This window comes from Rhipicephalus microplus, chromosome 9 (genome assembly GCF_043290135.1).
Source record: "Rhipicephalus microplus isolate Deutch F79 chromosome 9, USDA_Rmic, whole genome shotgun sequence".
Taxonomy (NCBI): domain Eukaryota; kingdom Metazoa; phylum Arthropoda; class Arachnida; order Ixodida; family Ixodidae; genus Rhipicephalus; species Rhipicephalus microplus.
The window spans coordinates 36029226-36050363 of NC_134708.1; positions in this window are offsets into that span (position 1 = coordinate 36029226).

Below are 21138 nucleotides of genomic sequence, written 5' to 3' on the forward strand. Positions count from 1 at the left end.
ATCAGACAAGAATTATTCATTTCAAATTCAAGATAAATGACGACTGCGGCGGCTGCATTTTCGATGGAGGTGAAAATGCTGTAGGCCCTGTGCTTAGATTTGGGTACATGTCTTTTTTATGCAGTCTTCAAAAACTACTTAAATAGCGTCTTTAAAGAATAAAAACGAATGAACTGAAAACGTGAAAGCTTACAGGTGTATCGCATTGGTCTTGTCAACATGAGTTATGCAAGGAAATCGTCACCGCTTGATGACGTCGCCATTTGGTGGGATCATACCGTCACGTAACTTCAGAGTTTGTAATGTCAACATAGCGTCACTGTGACGCCACGCGATGACGTCACCACGCGGCATAATCACTTGTTCAAAGATGAGCTGGTCACGGAGGCAGTGCTAAATTAGATTACGGGACTCCCATCTTGGAGCCACTGCGAATCGAGGTTAAGCGACGAACGCTTTGAGTGCGTTGTGCGGCAGGATCAATACGTCGACTGAGAAGGAAAGAGAGATATTTCACCTTCCAGCCATCTTGAGTCAATGCATAAGTCACACTGCACAAATAAAACGAACTCTCCAGCCACTTTTAGGCTACAACATCTTTTTATTGCAATACCCACAGCACCTTTCGGATTAGAGGGGGAGGTGACAAAAGCAACGCAGTGCACCAAAGCAGGTATTTGAAACAAATGTACACCTTGAAGTAGCCCAATGCGCAAAAAGCAAAACAATAAAACTTATGTAGTACGAAAAACACACAAGCAATTACCAGGGGCCCACGAGGACTATTTACAATATAAATTTCGTAAAGCAGAAGCAAATGATTCAGAGGAGAAAATAGTTGCAATGTCATGAAGGAATTTGTTTCACTCGCGAATTTTTGTGGAGGGAAATGCCGTCCTGAAGTAATTTGTACCACATCTTGCCTCCTTGATCTTGTAAGCATGATAGAAACGGTGTGAGAAGTAATCAGCATTGTACAAGTAATTATCCAGCTTAATTCCAGTGATATATTGAATATATTGTAAAAAGTTCCAACCTTCAGTATCAACTGCACTGCTGCAGTGACTCCCACCGAAGGTTTCGTTTTACACTGGACACGCTAAAGTGTATGGCTGGTGAAATTGGCATAAACAAATCTCACAGCTGAATTTTGGAAACTTTCGATCGTTTGAATGTCCACCTGCTGCCAAGGATCCCAAAAGCAGCACGCTTATTCAAATATTGGTCTGAAATTTGTTTTATACAAGAGTTCTTTTGCAGCAAGAGGCCAATTCCTTGCATATCTTCCAAGAAAACCTAGAACACTTGAAGATTTACAGGTGACATGCTCAATATGGCGACGCCAGGATAATTTTGCAGAGAAGTAAACACCAAAATACGCATTTGCCAGTTGTTCTGCATTATAGTGTCACTAAAATATTCAACTTAAAACGTGGTCTTACGTTTCGAGACCGACTCAGTCCCTTCCTCATGGGGTGACTAATCATGGGGTGACCATAAATAATTCCAACATGTCACGGTCATCTTCGTATAAGTACCTCGGCGTTCATTTCACTTCTAATCTTACTTGGGCGGCACATGTAACCTACATATCTGCAAACGCATCAAGAACACTGGGATACTTACGTCGAAACCTACGAAACGCGCCAAATAACGTCCGCAAACAAGCTTACTTAACCTTTGTTCGCCCACAGCTGGAATTTGCATCACCCATATGGTCCCCCTTCCAAGCCTATCTCATGAACCAGCTAGAAGCTGTGCAAAACAGGGCGGCACGGTTCATTTCACGTATTTACAGTCGCCCCTCGAGCGTCACACAAATAAAACATGACCTTTCATTACAGCACCTAGACATACGGCGCACAGTTGCCCTCCTGTCTTTGCTTCATAAATATATTCACGCGTCCAAACCACCACCCTTCCCACTAACGGCACCATTGCGCATGTCTAAACGACTTCACAATCAGCGAAGCATCACACGTAACTTTGGAAAACCAAAATCATTCAATTCATCGGCTTTGCCTCGTGCCATTGCACTCTGGAATGACCTACCCGACGTCATTGTTAATTTAACTAATCATGAACATTTTCGCGAGCAATTAATGATACATCTATCTCAATAGCATTGTATAACCTCCTTGAATTCTGTTTTTGTTCTTTGTGCTTTTTTGCGGCTGGGAAATTCTTGTTGTTGCTTGAAGCCCCTCTTTGTCATTTGTGCAACCACTGTTATTAGTTCCAATGTTATTACTTGCTTCGTATTTTTATTAGTTATTAGTTATTAGTTGCTCTGTAGTTGCTTTGCTTTGTAGTTGCTTTGTATTGTGGTAGAACAATCACCCACTAGCATTCTTTCCTATGTACCCTCCCCCCCCCACCTTACTCTATGCTCCGTAATAGAGCCTGTAAGGTATTTTTAAATAAATACTCCATAAATAAATGACTGTTCGGACGGCTCCGAAGCTAGCAATTTTTTTCAGTCGCGTCTCCCTACACCATCGATTGCGGAGAGAACGACATAGCTAAGCGCGTATTTCTTCTTTAACATTGTCTCCATGGTGTCTTCCGTTCACTTGAGTGTGCGGTTGCGATCCGTTGATAAATGTTAATTGTGTATTGTTTGAAATCCCAACGTATCTTTGACTTCTACACTAAACAACTCAAAGTCATCGGCAAACGTGCTAGTGATGAATGTGATAGCCTCAATAGGTATAATCGCTGGAATATTGGTAATAAGCCCGCAAGACGCGACAAGCAACTTGAAAATTATCCAAGGCACTGAGCGAAAAAAAAAACACCAAATCTTACAATTGTAAGTGGAAGTCATAACGCTGGCCAAAATAAGCTATCGTTTCGGCTGGCTTTTCAGGGTAGCGTTACGAATCGCCGGAACTGAAAAACAATTTTCCTCAAGATGTCAACAACCGACAGATGTTACAGACATCCAGATATTTCGCACTTTAAACTCAAACAAAAAAGGGGGCGAAGACAGAGAAAGAAATTGAATTGTGCTTGGAGATCATCCTTGTTCGCGCAAACACCGACATATCGTGTTTTTTTTTTCGCCGCTGCGATTGCATTGCGCAAACATTTTCGCCTCAATTCGAATCATGCGAGCGCTCCAGGAATAAACAAGACGTAATGCGAAGCGCCGAAGAGAACGGTGAATGCTGAATGCGCGTGCTTGGAATCGGCGAGACGAAAAGCGATTTGTTGGAACAAAAATCTTGGGAAATCGATTTGCATAGTTCGCACTCTACGCTTGAAAATGTCGCTCTAGCGTTCTGTCATTGTTCACTGTCAGCAATTATTTTTACTTATTTATTGAAAAAATCAGCTTCCTCAACCCCGGTAATGCATCCACGTGTCAAGCTTGTGTGCAGCAAAGGCTCGAATGAAAAATAAATGCCAAACTGGCTTTTTGTTTACCGAAGGCACATAAATGAAAAAAATAGAAACAATCGTGGAGTCGGATATCGCAGCAGAGCGTTACCGGGCACATGATGCTGGTTACAAACACATGCAAGATCGTTCCGGCAAACACAGCCTAAAATTCAGTCCTACCTTGAAAACTCCATATGTAAGCGATAGTGCTAAAACAACAGTAGGGCGCGGGTCGCTTGTGTGCGCGTCAGATAAGTAAGGATAAACAAATGAAGCCTATAGCTCACAGAGAGCAAAAGACGTGATGTATACAGCTTCCAAATTCAAAGCGTATTGTAGAAGGTTAAAACAGAAGATTCACGCAGATTAGACAGAGAAGCGCTGGCAAGCGCTAACGTTGAATCCAAGAAGATGACAATCTTTGAACGGTATGGGTAGTGCTAAGACGACGAGGAATTCAGAGCACTCTTGTAGTTCAACAATGAAGTATTCTCTAAGAGAACGCAGAGCTTTGCACAAACCTGCTTGTTTGTACAAAGTGGGGAGGTATGCAAATTGAGAAAAATAAAATCGGAATGCATAAAGTATATCCGAGCAAATATTCGCTCTTCGTGCAGAGTTCTAGAAGTGGAAAAATTTCTCGTTAACGTATCACCATGGCTATAATTCCGTAGGAAAAGCGATCAGTGCGTCTCACAAAATAAAAGGAGGAAACAAGCGAAAATTTAGTGGATTGTTTTTCTCTGACAAATACACTGTCGTTAAGAAGTAACCAACAATGATGTGAACGAAAGGTATTCTTTGGCATGAAATCATGTTAGTTCACTTGAGAATCGCAAAAGTAATTAGCCTAAACCTTCTATGCTCCTGGTCACGATGATAATAAGAACAATATTTGGGGTTGTACGTTCCGAAACCACGATATTATTACGAGAGGCGCCACAGTGGAGGGCTCCAGGAATTTCGACCAGTTGGTTTTCTTCATCGTTTGCTGACATCGCGTAGTAAACGGGTTTCCTATCCATTCTGCCTTCCTCCAAACTTGACCGATCCGGCCGGTATCAAACCCGCAACCTTTGGGTCAGCAGCAGAGCATCGTAACCACTGTTCCAAGAAGGTGAACAGATAACCATTCTCTGTTAGATCACATCGCAACAGCAAACGTTATTCGTCTTAAACGTCTGTAGTAATGGTCACAATGGGAAAGCGGACGTCTATATTAAGTGTAATAGAGACAAGCGGGACGAATGGAAGTGAATAAAAGAAAGAAATTATTCGAACGGCGCTATCGGCTAAAGTCAGAATTCGCCCAAAGCTACTTGTCTAAGACAGCTGCTTTACCGAAACTTGCACCCGTTGTTTACAAGAATGCCTTGAATGCTCCGCCACGGTGGTCTAGTGGCTAAGGTACTCGGCTGCTGACCCGCAGGTCGTGGGTTCAAATCCCGGCTTCGGCGGCTGCATTTCCGATGGAGGCGGAAATATCGTAGGCCCGTGTGCTCAGATTTGGGTGCGCGTGCATGTAGTGGAAATTTCCGGAGCCCTCCACTACGGCATCTCTCATAATCATATGGTGTTTTTGGGACGTTAAACCCCACAAATCAATCAAGAATGCCTCGAATTCAGAACTGGATGTTTCTGACAACATTTCAATAGCAAAAAAAAAACATACGGAGACATATCACCTTCTTTCAAATATATATATATATATATATATATATATATATATATATATATATATATATATATATATATATTTATATATATATATAGGTAAGCACCGTTTGATAGCGTACTTTTGTATTACGTTCCACCATTTGCAATCCGTATGCATAACAGTATCAACGTTGCCTGGGCACAGTCCTATGCCAACCGGATGTCAAGAACATGTGCGTTCTAGAAATTCACACCCACTCCTTTTCTTGCTTCTTTTTTTACGAAAAAAAGAAACCGCAAGGAATAGAATGAAGAGCGGTGCTCTTATAAATAGCTTTTAAAAGCACGAGTGTTAAGAGTTTCGTCTCTTTTTTCAGCTACATCGCCAATAGCACGTCTACGAATAATAAGTTTGTTATCGAGACTCTAGGCGAAATGAGGCATGCTTTGTGTTCGTGGTTCCTTGGATGCCACTCATGCATTTCTGACAGTTTGTCCCGGCTTCCATTTCTTCATCCTCCTCACTTTTTTTAGGACTGTCGATTTCTGCACTTTCTGTAGCCCCACTACTGTATATTTAGGGTGAAAATCTTAGATGCTCTTGAAACGAGAAAATTGGCCGTGGGTGTTTTCGCGAGATATGCAGAAATTTCAAAAATTGTCATCGCATGATGACGTCGTCGTAAGACACCACAGATTGATTTTGCGATTCACTAACGAAGAAAAAAGAAGAGAAATGTGAAAAAAGCACTTAGCAGCGGACCAGAGCTGCCACGCAGTCACACCGGAAGAGGTTGGGTGAAGTTTGGATTTATCTAGCACACCCACACCACGTCAAAATTGTCGCAGAAATTTTACTCACAGTGCGGGCACTTCCCCGAGCAAGCGGGATTGAATTGTTTTATAGGACTCCTTTAGCTTCGATCCAAAAATGATGTCTAAATGGTATAGCGGGGGTTATGCTTCACACAAACGAGACATGCTAAATCGATGTGTTCTGCTTTGAAGACGAACAGGCTCCTAAAGTGCAATAATATCACACGCCCGTTTGACGTTAAGGATGAACACGTATGTTTTCGTTTGTAGCGAGTTTGTAGGGAAAAGAAGTGATAGTAACGAGAAAACAAATTTGTTGATGCCTTCGAAGACCACGTTAAAGATACACTATAAGCCTTATGCAAAATAGCTGCCATCTGTCGGCCGTAGTGTGCATAGCTGCTATGTTAGATGCTAAGCGCGGCGCTGTACGCACATTTCACGTGTGATTGCGTATCCGTAAGGCGTGTATTGGCTAATAATTCGCAATACCATCGCATTGCTGCTTTCCTTGCTGCACGCAGAGAGGACTTCGAAATGCTGGAGGAAAAAAAAGGTAAGCCGTAAGCATTGCCCCTAGTTATTTTTTCAAGCTGATGACGTTTCCAGCATTTGTTATGGCTGCTGTTCCCGAAACACTTGTTTACGCTCTTCTTTCTAAGCGATTGTGTTTTTCTAAGCAAACACGTGTTCACGCTCTTCTTTCTAAGCACGAATGGAAATGCAATAACATTTCCACTCGTGTTCTCTCAAATTTCTGCACGCAGAAACATGGCAGTTTTTTCTACGTTTTTGCGAGCAGCTGTTTAACAATTGAAGGCGACTGGCACGCTTCACGCAGAAGCCACGTTCACGCAATGAGCTTTATCGCAGCCAATTGCGCGTGCCTGCACTTGATCGAATGTGTTTTATTTATTAGGTTTCCGTGCCGGCACAGCTCAATTAGACGTGCCCATCATCGGTTCATCTCCAGAAGAGAGCCACGGTGCTAAAGCACCTTTGTTTCATGTTTCGTTTTTTCCTGGGGAGTGTGACAAACTGCCGTTTAGTGGGATGACTTGTGCATGACTGCGCGCGTTTTTCAAACATTCGATGTGTTCGGCACTATCGACAAAATGCGGGCACGAGCAATTAGCCGCGATAAAGCCCGTTTCGTGAAAGTGTGCTCGGCTGGAAGTGTATGAGTCGCCTTCACTTGGTAAACGGCTGCTAGAGAAAACGTCCCAAAAACTGTCTTGTTCCGGTGTGCACTTATATTTGAAGTAACACGAATAAAAATGCTATTGTACATCGTACTTGCTTAGAAAGGAGAACGAATAGACTTCTTTGGGAAGCTGTCACCGGTGCACATTCAAGAAAAGTAGTCAGCTTGAAAAAATAACGAGGGGCGAAATTTACGGCTTATGTTTTCTTTCCTCCAGCATTTCGAGCTCTTCTGTGTGTGCACCAAAAGAGGCAGCAATATGTCGGCACTTCGATTATCAGCCAATACGCGCCTCATACGCTTTGCGTATAGGCATACGTAAACACACGTGGACTGTGCGTAATGGTCCGCACTGAGACTAACATGGCGGCTATGCACACGACGGCCAACAGATGGCAGCAATTTCGCATAAGATCTGATGACACAACGATGAAGAGCGTGCTTCCCTTTCGCTTCCGAACCATTGGTTACGTGGTTCACAGGTTAAATGTTTTAACACTTTACGGGCTTTAATGTAACAACGCGAATCCGCAAATAGCAGACGTGGTTGTGGAGGATTCCGGAGTACGCTACTGCAGACCCTGCAGTGAAGTCAGAAGCCCACGGCAATTCCGCGGTAGTGCAATCACGTGGTTGTACAGGTGCGAAATGGTATTACGTAGTGTTGTTTCGTGTACCGCTACGCAGCGCGCAGGGAATTGCCTTTCTAGTGTAGTGTTGAAATGCTAGACGATATATTTTGTTTTGAGGTATTCCCCCTCCATTGCCCCTTCTGTAATGCATTTTAGCGCTGTGGGTATTATGATAAGTAAAGAAAAAAAAGAAAAGCTTCGACACGCTAGGGTGTTCTAACCGACAGTCGCATAGTACACTGGCCTCAAGTATCCCACCTTCGTTGAAATGTGACCACCGAGGTCTAATCGAACAAGCTATCTCGCTACTACCGTAATCGCTCAGACACCGCGTCGCCGTGCACCGTAATCGCTCAGACACCGCGTCGGCACATCGCCAGCTTCGCGCAGACTAAATGCCCATATCGACCCCTAGCGCCACTGCCTGGGACAAATTTAAATGTTTCACTGCACCGTCCAAAGGCGGCGCTCGCATGTTGCTCTGAATCTTGCTCCAGAAGTTAGCGCGGCCAAATCGAATTTAGAGGAGCGTTTCAGAGAAATTATGAAGGAGCTGTGGGCTAAAAAGAAATCATTTAGCTACTTGAACGCAGTCAATGTTCATGAAAAACGCGGGAAGCACACCAGAAAAGTATCGAGTAAATACAGCAGCAAACCAGAAACAGCAGCAGAAAAATGGTTCAAGAAACGGGAGAAGAGCCTGTGGAAAATATGGATGCGTACGAATTCCGCACTGGTAACGCAGAAAACTTTCAAGCAGGAAACTGGAAAAAAAAAAGAAGATATACGATGACTGTGTGTAGTTCGCTTTTGTTTGAAAGTAGTACGGTGGTATTGAGTAAAAATACGTACCGAGCAGACTGCGAAGGATAGACCCATTATGCAGCGTGAGTCGAGAGGAGGATGAAACGGTCGAAAGCCTGTTACTTTTCTTTGGAGGACTTCACCCTACAGTTCCACTGTACATGTCAACCGGCCTTTACAGACCGATCCACTGACTAGAACATCATAAATATATCGCTTTGTTTTTCAGACGTTTGATTGTTGATTTTTCTTATATTCCTGTAAGTTCAACGTATGCTTTTTTCGTTAGTATTGCCACGTTCATTTTGTTATCACCTCGTTACACTTTGTTCAGCCCAAACCACGCCTACCATGTTTAATAAGCTTCGAAGCTGTTGTAGATCGTTTGTTAAAATGCCCCCTTTGGGAACATTAGAGATTATTGTGGAACAGAGGCTTGATGTGGGCGTCCAGTACATGGAAGAAGCAGCACCTTCACCAGATGTCCCGTGGTCGTGACGTGAACGAAAGAAGCAGAGTTCAGGTCGAACAATAAACTGTTTATTTAGGTTGAACACGTGGCCACGTAAAAAGAAAGTCAGCTCACAGCAAGTCACCGACACTGATAGCAGCTAAGAGAACGTCGGCCGTTGATAAACTGACTAGCGTTGAAGCGCGTCGCAATGTATACGTTCAATTGAACATTCTAGCATTATCGCTAGCAGCCACGTAGGTTCCAGAATATTCTCTAAGGTTCGCAAAGTGGGCGTAATCTTAACAAAACAATCTACTGCAGCCTCAAAGCTTCTTGAACACCGTAGGCGAGGTTTCCGCTGAACATGTTTTAACATAGCGATAACAAAACTTGAGGAAGGGAATGTGGGCAGTACATACAAATTATGTGAGTGCGTGCTCAGGTGTGAACGCGTGTTCGAGAGAGCATTTAGTTCCCAATTAGGCGTGGTCGCCGAGTTCAGGAACCGAACAGACACAGAGACCGACTACAACAGGAAAATCGAAACGGCCAACACTCGTGGTTCTCCCAATTCGACGCGGTTGGCTAGCCGAGCGATTCGAAACGGCTCCCACGAGCCCTCCCTCAAGCAATGCACGTTGTCCGGCTCTCACGGGCGATTTCCGTCGAGCGGTAAGCGAGTCCTGCGGCACGCGCTACGGGGTTTATCGCACATTTCATGACACATTATTGCCGACGTGACGGTTCATTCACCGCTGGAATCGCAACCAGGGCTTCCTTCCTTGAATCGGCCATAATTTGTGTGAAAACAACTCGATGCGGTAGAAGTTTCATCGTCTCGCTGAAAGTTGCATCTCCTTCCTGCTTTTGCAGCCCAATTCGTGACGTCGGCAGATTGCTCACGTGACGTCAGAATGAACTTAGCTGTGGATTGGTCAATATACTAGAGATATTTGTTGTTGATTGCCTCGTACAATTTTTCGTGCAGTCACACGCCCGTTCAAATTAGTCTGGCATGATCATTGGGCGTAATAAATTGATTTCACTTTGTTTTCCGCATTTACGACTGCGCGCGTGGAGATAGTAGGACATAGTCGAAAAGCACGAAATCTTGACTGTCTAAACGTATAGAGGGCTGACGTTCAGCGTGTTTTGAGAAGATATATGTGGCGAGAAGAAGATGGCACTAAAAAGAAGAGTAGTGAATGCGAGAGAGAAACTACCGTCTCACCTTTGAACTTGACGCGGTTTGGGCCCCCTTCAATGTTCGCATAAATCGAAGTCCACTAGGCTCCAGCGCGTTCACTTTCATCGAAATAAATGCTGCTGCTGTGGCTGGCATTCGGTTCTGCCATCTTCGTGTCAGTATTCGAGCATCGTAGTCCACAAACGACTGTGGCGGGCAACTACTATTTTCTTGACAGACGTAATCTAGCGTTGCAGAAGCGTAGAGTCGGGCCAGGTCTCCAAACGTGTGAATTTCACAACGCGTCCGTGTTTTAAAGGCCCACCCATTGCTCAGGCATATTCATTTATCAGTAGCACCTGAAGCAGGAGCATCAAAAAAGTGAAATGCTCCGGCGTATAGTAGGATCGCGTTTTGCCCTACGTGTAGTGTGGGCCATTCGCAGATCAGCGAAAAGAACAAGTATCTCATTGTGGGGGCTTAACAACCGTGCTTACGGTAGTCATTGAACGATACTTTCAAGTGGCCAGTGTTATGTGCGCAGTCGTTCGATTATTTACGGCAAGGTGGAGGCACACATCAAGAACTGAAACAGGGTGCCAGTTAAGGGGTGGTTCGCACGAGGCCTATAAATACGCTATCGTGTTTTGCCCTTCAAGGCGAACGTCAAGCGACATCCAATTTTTTTCCCTTTCATATTAATCCCCTTATAATTGTTATCTTTTTTTATTTTTTTATATGTGGAGTTTAACGTCTCAAAACCATGAGAGACGCCGTAGTGGAGGACTCCGGAAATTTCGACCACCTGGGGATCTTTAACGTGCACCCAAATCTGAGCACACGGGCCTACAACATTTCCGCCTTCATCGGAAATGCAGCCGCCGCAGCCGGGATTTGAACCCACGACCTGCGGTTCAGCAGCCGAGTACCTTAGCCACTAGACCACCGCGGTGGGCCCTTATAAACGTTATCGGCTTACCCTTGATTGAAGTGACGTGAAGCAACACAAAGAGAGGCCACATAATCCCAGTGTTCAGGCACGAATTGTTAAGAAACCAGTTGCGGTTGAAGGTTCCAGTGAAACAAGGCCATGGGCCCACGCCACAGGCACACACACCCAAAAAACAGGGCCAGAAGTTCACCTTTCCAACGTTTTCACTAGGGCAAGAAATTTAGCGCTGCGGGCATCGGCAATGCGGGAAGTGCAATCTTGTCGAAGAAAAAACGACCCAGATATTCGCAACATACCAGTCTTTCTTATTCTGTTGCCACTGCATGGCCACGGGGCGTTGCTAATCGCCAGAATAACGTCACACACACAGTCTTTTTTTTTTGTTTTTGCACGGTAGAAACAATCCGGCAACGGGCCCAGCGCATAGCGTCTGCGACGAATGAAGCTGAAGTGGCGCCTCCGAAATCGTTTCACAAACCAGTCGAAGAAAAAGACACTGAATATTTTCAAGATGCAGATTCAAGTATTTCAGGTGGCAGACAGTTCACGTTCAAAAATTCTTGGTCGCAGATCACCACCACCAGCAAAAGACAGTTACATTCACCAGCTACTGTTTTCGGCCACTTGTAGAGTGCACACGAACGAGGGGCCGATGACTGACTCCGAAAAGCGGCATATTTATCGTCCACCAGTTGTAGGTTCTTTCACAAGGTTCCGGCAAAACAGTGTTTTCTAGCTTTCAGCAAAACAACGAAGATATTTCGCATAAAATATTCGCAATTGACGTGTTAACTAGGCTCGCAATCGCATTCGTTGTACCTCAGAAGACACCGAACTGTTCAACGCAATTCACTTTATGGTGAGTGCATGGTTTGGCGACAGCAACAAATATGGTCTTCCTTATCAGGGAAACATCACAGGTGAGCAAAAACAAATGCTATTCGGAGATGCGCAGCAGGAAACAAAGGTTCTGCCAGTCGTATCGCTTCGCTGACTGCACCTGCACGCAAGCTCTATGGCGCGGCGCTTGCTTTTTCCTCTGTGCAAAAGCCGTGAAAGCGTTTCTCTCGTAACTCGTGGCAAACAAAATCCAGCCGATGAATAACTGTCCTTTCCTTTTGCTTGTGAATAGGGACTGTCGCCATTTGTTTTTGCGCTGGTGCTGAAAACAAATAATAATAATAATAATAATAATAATAATAATAATAATAATAATAATAATAATAATAATAATAATGTTCATCAGTGATTCGGCAGCAGGGAATGATGAAAATCGGGTCCACATTTCGATAAATTCATTTAGCTCGAATACGTAATGTAACGTAGAATCAACACACGTTTACGTAAAATCATGAGCAATGCCCTCCCCCCCCCCCCCCTCTCCTACTTCTCCCATTTGACGGCGAAGGATAATCAGACAAGAATTGGAGGGCGAGCTGTCGCTAGGTCATGAACCAATGTCTAAATTAAAGAGGCGTCTGGTGTTCGCGCACTCGCTGATAAGAAAACGCGGGTAAGCTGAGGCTTACGACTTATAGGAAGAACTATTAACATTACCTGTAGGGGTTTAATGTCCCAAAACTGCGATATGATTCTGAGAGACGCCATACTAGAGGGCTACGGAAATTTCGACCACCTGGGGGTTTTAAACGTGGCCCTAAATCTGAACGCATGGTAATATAGTATTTTCGCCGCCATCAAAAATGCGGCCTTCGGGTCAGCAGTGACGCATTATTGCCGCTAGACCACGGCGGTGGATAGATAGCAAGAAGAACTTAAAAGAACTCGGGCCATGGCGGAAGTACACGGGCCAGCGCCACCTCGCAGCCGGAAGTGGCATGCTGTCTACACTTCTCATCGTATTGTGGTCACAAGAGTCCAGAGGCAGCATTTACCACATAAAATCTAGTGTAGACGTAATAAAAATATCCCCCCCCCCAAAAAAAACAACTATACATTCGTATTAAGCTGGAGAGTTTGCAAATTGCATAACATGTTATAACACCCCTCGATTCTTGAAAAATCGTTCACAGCCGGCGTGAGCCACAAGAAAAGTTGGACAAAAACAAGGAAGCCATGGTTTCTACTTCGCATACAGCCGTTATGTGAATATATGTAAGGATGCGCTTTTAGAAAGTTATCAGGTGTTTCACTACATTGTTGCGTAAAAGAGCGTATCACGACATAAAAGCGCATGAAAGAGATTGAACGCTTCGGCGAGCCTGACTACACCAGATGGCGCTACGAACAAGGAACTGTTCTAGGCGTGTTTGGCATGCTTCAAGAACGGCGACAGTAACACAAGGTGCCAGCAACGCCGTCGACCCTGAGAACGTCAAGAGCGCTGTCTCGCCACGTCACCCTTTTTCTTCCAATTTATTTCTCGGGCTATGATAATCTGCGTCTATCGTGAACGAAGAAGAATAAAAAAAAAAAGCAGAACAGTGACTATAGAAACTGGGGGAGAAAGACGAAAGGAATACGTTTGACAGGACTCCGTCTAAGTTGGCGTGACAGAAGCCATCGCACCGTGACATCGCATGAAAAACCCCGCTTTTTTCGGAAGTTTGCGATATCGGACATTGTGTCTTTTTTATATATTATTTCCTTACTGCAGTTTTTATGCAGCCACGTTCACAGATTCCGCTCAAACGCGCCGTTGTCATATGAGCTGACGTACGAAACATGTCACGCGATTCCCAGACAACCTTCTGCACGGCCTCGCATGCCTTCCCAGTAGCTCCTTGCTTTTTGGGCCTTCGCTTGTCAGTAAGGTTATCGGATCACGAAACCGTCTCAAGCTTTGCGCGTTCGTTTCGCACGCGTGTTGTGTGCGTGTGCATGCGTTCGTTCATGCATGCGTCTGCATATACGTGCTATCGTGGCCTTGTGTGTGTTTGTCTGCGTTCATTCGTTCGTACGTTCATGTGCGTGTGTGCATGTGAGCACATGCCTCCAATCATGCAGATGCGCGTGTGTGTGCTGCGCACAAGATTTAAGTGAAGAGCCCTTTGCAATACAATAGGGAACACTGAATGTACATCTTGTAATGTATTTTATAGCGGATAAATACAATTACCGAAAGCAAAAGCTTTCTTAGCAGTGAACGTTCGATTGAACGGTATCTCTTTCGATTCGATACGACAGAATTTTATTGGTACGTTACAAGTAGCACGGAATGAGTGGTCGTATAAATCACGCCCATGCATAGCGAACGTCACTGTATAAAGGTCGCTGCAACGCTGCTTAATTTTTTAGGTGTTTTATTGCAAAAGCGTCTGGAGTGTTCTATCAGTTATTATAGAGCTTTTTGTTAAGATAAAAGGCTGAATTCCTTAGGAGGACAGGAACATGAAAAACTAAACGAGGTTACTGGATAACTGTTGCTGGATCATTTATATCGAAGAAAACGGAGCGCAGTGATGTTAGTCGTGAAATATAGATGTGCCGAAGTGTATGTGCCCTGTTACTGGAATGGAATGAAGCCTTTGTGTTCTGTACATGTTGTAAATAAACTTTTTCTAAACAAGCACATCGGTTGAGTATACGAAACTGAAGTCATCAGGGACGGCTTTGGCTGTCCGATTGTCGAGTACAAAGTACACGAAATCGTTAACCACTTTTTCTAAACACACAGACTGGTTGGGTGTGGAAAGGAAACGCTCCGTAGTCACTTTACTACTTTCCGTAGTGGAGTACCACGCGCTCCAAATCATTTATCACTTTTTTGTGAGGACTCAAAACAGATAGATGTGCCGAAGTGTATGTGCCCTATTACTGAAATATTATGAGCCTTTGCGTTCTACATATTTTAATAAATTTTTTTCTGAAAAAAAGATAGCTAAAGTTGAACAACTTCATCAAAAAATGGTGATGACGCCCTGGTCTGGAGCGTCGTTGCGACTTTTAATTTCTCCTGCTCGTATTCTCTTTTACCAAGGGTCTCCACACGGCAAAAAAAAAAAAAAAAGATTTCAGCATTGTCGAAGAGTCCTTTATTAACGCGAGAAAAACTGTTTTCACCCTTTAGTGTGCCTTTCATCTATCTGTAAGACAACGAATGTACTGCGAAAATATTTGCTAAGAAGCGTCCTTAAGCGATGCCTCGAAGGAACTGACCACCAATATTTATGCTGCCATTTTTTTTTAGAGGCGAAGCTCTTTATTAGGTAGGTCGTTCTCTCATCTGTTGTGTATGTTGTAGTAGCCACTTCTAGTTAGTTTTAGAAATCGATCACTAGATGGCGTTGTGTGTATATGTACTTGGAAACAATATCACTTAATGGCGTTTGTAGTTTTCGTATAGTGTACGAATAAAGAAGATAGATGGCGCTGTTATAATAACATATCCACGGAGTGAATGATGGGTGGGGTCGAAGCGTCCGTCCGAAGCCTGCTCTAGTGTGATAGGAGTGGACGGATGCACAGATAGACACACAGACTGACGAACAAACAGACGGAACGACGGACGGACGAACAGACAGACGCTTCGCCCCACTCATCATCATTCACTTCATTAATATGCTGTAATTTTTTTATCGGAACGAAAAACTTACCGGTTGCTGAATCTGATGCCGGATTGGCGAAGTGGAAAACGTCGTAAAACATTTGTAATCGGAACTTTCCTACCTACAGCGAACATGAAGGCATATGCTCACATGTTGTAAGCAGTGAGCTCAAGAGTGATTCATGTTCGAGCGTAGTGGTTCATTGCGCATGCGCCGTGACTCCACTTAGTCCACTGGCACCCGCGATGGCAGCGCCGTTTCTCACCGTGCAACTTTTTAAAAGTTGTAAGCAGTGCGAACTGAGCTGGGCTGGATAATAAGAGACGTACTCTAATTTTGAGGACTGGCGCCCATGAAAGCCTCTTGCTTGAGTAACTGTATATATTCTACCGCAGGCTCCACGACTACGTACAGGAAAGCGATCAAATACACATTTCATGATCCAGATTCAATTCTCTTCGTCTAGAATGCGCCGCATAATGGTTTTCGTTGTTTTAAGTAGGATAAAAATATATAATTCCTACTCAAATTACGATACAAATGCTAAAATGAGACTCTAAATCACCTTATTTTCATTTCTTCTAAGTTTTAATTACACCCTCTGGCCAGTTGTCGGTCACTTCAAAGCTTCAACGCGTTTAAAAATTTGTATTAGAGCCTGTTGAAAAGCTCCTCAAAGACAGTTTGTAGTAGTTTGGTAGTTAAACCAAAAAGGATTATTTTTATGCGTTTTTTGTGAGAACTGGGCGTTTAAACCTCGAATTTATGTATTGTAAGGCAACGTTTTGGCTGCAAGACACTTCTTTTACTTGCCGAGCCTCTGCCCACAACACAGGTCACACTGATGATGATGAGTATGTACATATGATAATATGACGCGTATGACTAATGCTCACAGTATATTCAACAATCACTCGAATTTTACTGATATTAGTAGGATTTACCTCTCCGCAAAAGATACCTTTCTCTATGAGCATTTAGCATTCTGACAACTTTTTCGTTTGTCAGCTGCGTTAAGCCGCTATATGGCCTTTGAAATGTAAGTTCAGTGTTTAAGCTCATTCACTGACGTCATGGTCGCAAACTTTCGCCTGCGCACGTGCATCCAAAGTGTATATATTTAATACATACTGTGGCTATCGGGCTTACTGAGTCCCGTCCGTATTTAAAGCAGGCAACGGAAACTTCAGGTCAAAACAAACAACAACAATTCATTTTGCTGAAGACGGCATGCGGTAAGGTCAGCCCAGGGACGAGACAGTGCTGCGGGGATCATGATAGAACCAGAAATCCGCCAGCTCGGGTGACAGCATCTGTCTTTTCTGTCAGCCAGGTCACCTCTCCCCTGGGCCGCGCGCAGGATGACCTTCTCGAGGAGTGGTGGTGGGCCATGCGCTCTGCCACTGCGCAACACGTGACGCTATAATGTATAATAATGTATGATAATAAATAAACTCAGCCACTGCATTGGAGCTACATTTCTTACACCTAATACCTTAATTGTAGCGCTGAAAATTAAGTACCCACTGCGCCAACTAACTGGAGGGATCAGGTAACCATATCTGCCAAGACAGTACTTGATGATCACTCTGAATAACAAATGGAGTCCCATCTAAAAACATGTCAAACTTCTTTAATGCAAAAATGATGGCGAGGCATGCCTTCTCTGCCACCGAGTAGTTGCGTCCCACACCGGTCAAAGTGTGGCTTGCGAAAGCAACGAGCCTTAGAGCACCGGTGCACTCCTGTAAAAGTACTGCGCTAAGGCCGTAATCACTAGCATCGGTCTGCAACAAAGTTGGTTTCTTTAGATCTGGCCGCTGAAGGGAGGTGCTACTGGTGATCACTCTCAGAATCGTGTTGAAAGCTGCTTGTTGCTCAATCCTCTAGAGTCATTTAGCGCCTTAGTTCGGCAGCTATGTTAGTGGTCGAGCAATGTCTGCGTACTGGGCAATGAAATCATGACAAAAAGCAATCATTTGAAGAAACGTTTTGCAAACTCTTAGTGTTTCGGGCAGTGGCGGATCCAACGAATGGGCGATTGGGGCGATCGCCTCTCTTCTCATATATTTTTTGTCAGCACCCCCCTCCCTTTTTTTCTTCAGTGTTTGTAGTCTACCAACTATCACTAATTAGTTATCACCAACCACTGTGAGCCCGTACTAACAGTAATAATGCTAAGAAGGGGTTTTATGCTAGTAAAAAAAAAGTCATGATCACGCCCGCCTTTCCAATGTTACTTCATGTGACCGCCCCGCCACCCCTCCCATAAAATGAGTGGCTGGTTTTGGTGTGTAAGAAAATCGGCAATTGCCCGAAGCTTATCTGTGTTTTGTTTCAGTGCACCATTGTTAATAACAAAGAAGGTTGCTCTTGTTAGTATTGAGCTGTAATTTTCTGGGACGAACTGTTACAACGATGGTGCTGACATGCTTTGTAGAACCGTATTCAAGTGTTCAAGATGCTCTTCTAACATGCGTGAATATACCGTCACATCACCAAGATGTGAAAGTGCTTACTTAAATTTTGCCTCAACCAAGGACATATCTATCGTGCCCTTAGAGGAACCCGAGCTTTTGGAAAGACCAAAGGGCGTGCGCATTAATAATATTATGTGGCATGTGAGGGCCATTTTCGGGACATCGTCAGACTGAACCTCTACAGTTGCAGATTATATTTCAAGGGAAGGTAAGCGTACAAGGGTTAAGTAGAAAGTTGGGTAGGCAGAGGAGATTATTGAGTCTGTGGGGATAACGTGCGCACAGCAAGCGTGAGACAGGTATGTTTGACGAAATGTGGGAAGCACCCTTCCCTGTTACGAATGCTATTAGGCTAATAATGATGACCATATTGACTATAATGAGTTTCTTAAGTGTCTTTACTTACGCGCTCGCGAAACTTTACGAATGTTTCATATGGTCTATTGCAACTTTCCTTGCCTAAGTTTCTTTTTCTGTGTGATTTTAGCTACGCTCCTCGGAGAAAGAGAAGAAGGCCACCCCGTATCAAAAAAATGAACAACTCTTAAAGACATCGTAAAAAAAAAGAGGAGAAAACGCCCGTGTAGCGCAGGCCAAGTAAGGCGCTACCAGTGAGGCGGCTGCCTTACAAACGATGCCGGGTTCCCGAGACAGCCGGCCGCCATCAATAAACGGGAGCAGGTCTTCTCTTCCTTTCGCACACAACTTCTCCACTGGACCAAGAGAGGTGGTTCCACGGTGGTCTTCGAAGAAGGTTACTGTCGAGAGATGAGACGCAATCTTCTCGGGCGAACGGCCCTTCTGTCTTTTCTACGCGCGTACGGCATTGGCGTCGCGATGAATTGCGTGCAGTGCGGTGATCAATTGTGCGGTGTTACTGCCAATAATATCTGTTTCCATCTTCATACGTAGCGCCTGCTGGCGGAGCTCAGAAGTTTCGCAGTTTTCGAACGCACTGCGTTAAGCGTTGGCTTGTTTGCAGCTGTCCAACTTTTGACTGGTGTTTATGAGCGGCAATGCTTTTCTTCGTTCGTTTCACCGATATATTAGATGAGATTCAGAGAGCTGCAGGGAGTGAGTGAGTGGGTGAGTCTCTCTCCCACAGACGATGCAACTATGGAAATGTCGACCGATCAGCTTGCGCATATCTATGATAACCGCTACACGTCTCGTGCTATTAGATGCCGGAGCATGATTGGTCAGATTAATACATGCGTTGGTAAAAAACCATGAATTCTATGTAAAGATGTCACGGTTCATTGAAATGGTTATTAACCAAAGTCTACATTGAAGTGTACAATTTATTTCTGAATGTCAAGCTATTTCTTTTTTATTCCTTTTTTGTTTCATTTTATTGTTTACTTTTATAGATATTGGAACATGTGCATAGTTGTTTTCTAGAAAAGTAAACCTATCCCAAGAACTGAATGAAATAAGTATGTCAAGTTTTTATGTAAGCTCCAATCTACACTCATCAATGAGACAGAACATGGCTAAATCCCCTAAAGATGTACTGAAATTATTTTTGAGGCGTCGTAAAAGGAACGTTTTTTGTTTTCTTGGTATGCAGTGTTTACGCTATCTACACACGTCTGTAGTGCAGTGTTATGCATGTTGGTATGCAGTGTTAATGCTATCTACACACGTTTGTGCGTGTCAGATTACGCGCACAAAATATTGAACTTTGATTTTAAGGCTGCAGTCACTCAGCGAGCATTAGCAAGCCAGCCTACTACAATGAACATTATTGAATTAAATTAGATTTACTGCGTAACAAGGCTGCATGATGACCTGTCGAAAAAACTGCACAGAGCAGCTTGAGCAGAACCTGGCCACCTCACACACTGAGCGGTTACAGCAGTTCAAGGCATGCCCTATGCCTAGCATGAACAGAACAGCAGAAACATTAAACAAACACGGTAAGAAATAATGAACTAGGGTACTGTGTAAACACTTAAAAAACCGAGCGAAAAAATACCCGTAGTGATGAAGACAGCAAAAAAATAAACAAAAAAAGTGCCGCCATATCCACGAAGTGAACGATGATGAGTGGGCGAAGCTCTGGAGGAAAACCTGGTAAACCATGAATCTTCTGTACATTTTGCCTACTCGATTTTATTACAATGCTCCCCCTAGCGTACGTCGCCGCACTAAATCGAACGATTGCCTTCCACCAATGACACGTGCCATATGTGACATCTTTCCTATTTTATAACATCTCGTATCTTTCATCATTAACTACAAGTACCGCCGTCTAGTTTATAACATCTTGCATCTTTTCATCATCAGCTACAAGTCCCGCCATCTAGTGAGCACTGAAAGAACTAAACGAGAGGTGGCTACATGCAGGAGACGGTGCCGCCATCTAGTGAACACTGCAAGAACTAAACGAGAGGAGGCGACATACAGGAGACGGTACCGCCATCTAGTGGACACTGCAAGAACTAAACGAGAGGTGGCTACATACAGGGGACGCACAGCCCACGCCTTAAGGAGCTTCGCCCCTAAAAGAAAACAATAGGTGAGCCTATGGCAACACAGGCAATCAAACGAGTATGTCACGTAGGCTTTTCAGCGACAAAGTAAATACATCGAGCCCATTTTCTTTGTGTAACAGATTTAAATTGTCGGTAAACAAGACTGTATCATTTGGTCACCATATACAGTTATGTTTTTGTTCACAATTCAAGGTTCTATATGACGAAATTTATAAGAGCAATTATGTTGCTGTAACGATGATAGTTGTATTAAAGACGAGTAAAAACATTTCTACATAGTTTGTGAACTACGCAGCTTGCGTGCAGCCTAAATTGCAAAATGTCACTGCCGGGTCAGGAGACAACGTTTTCACATTGTTATTCGCGTGCGCTATGAACAGATGAGAAATCGGCTGCTGGTAAGTGGGGACTTCCTGTCTCTCCATGACGTCACACAGCCATGACACATCACTGCAAAGCAACCCCACGAACATGAAAACCGAAAATTTTTTTTCTGTTTTAAGGTAGCTGTACTACCAGAATATTTCGTGTGTTCGTAGGAATTAGAGTACTATCTTTAGTTTT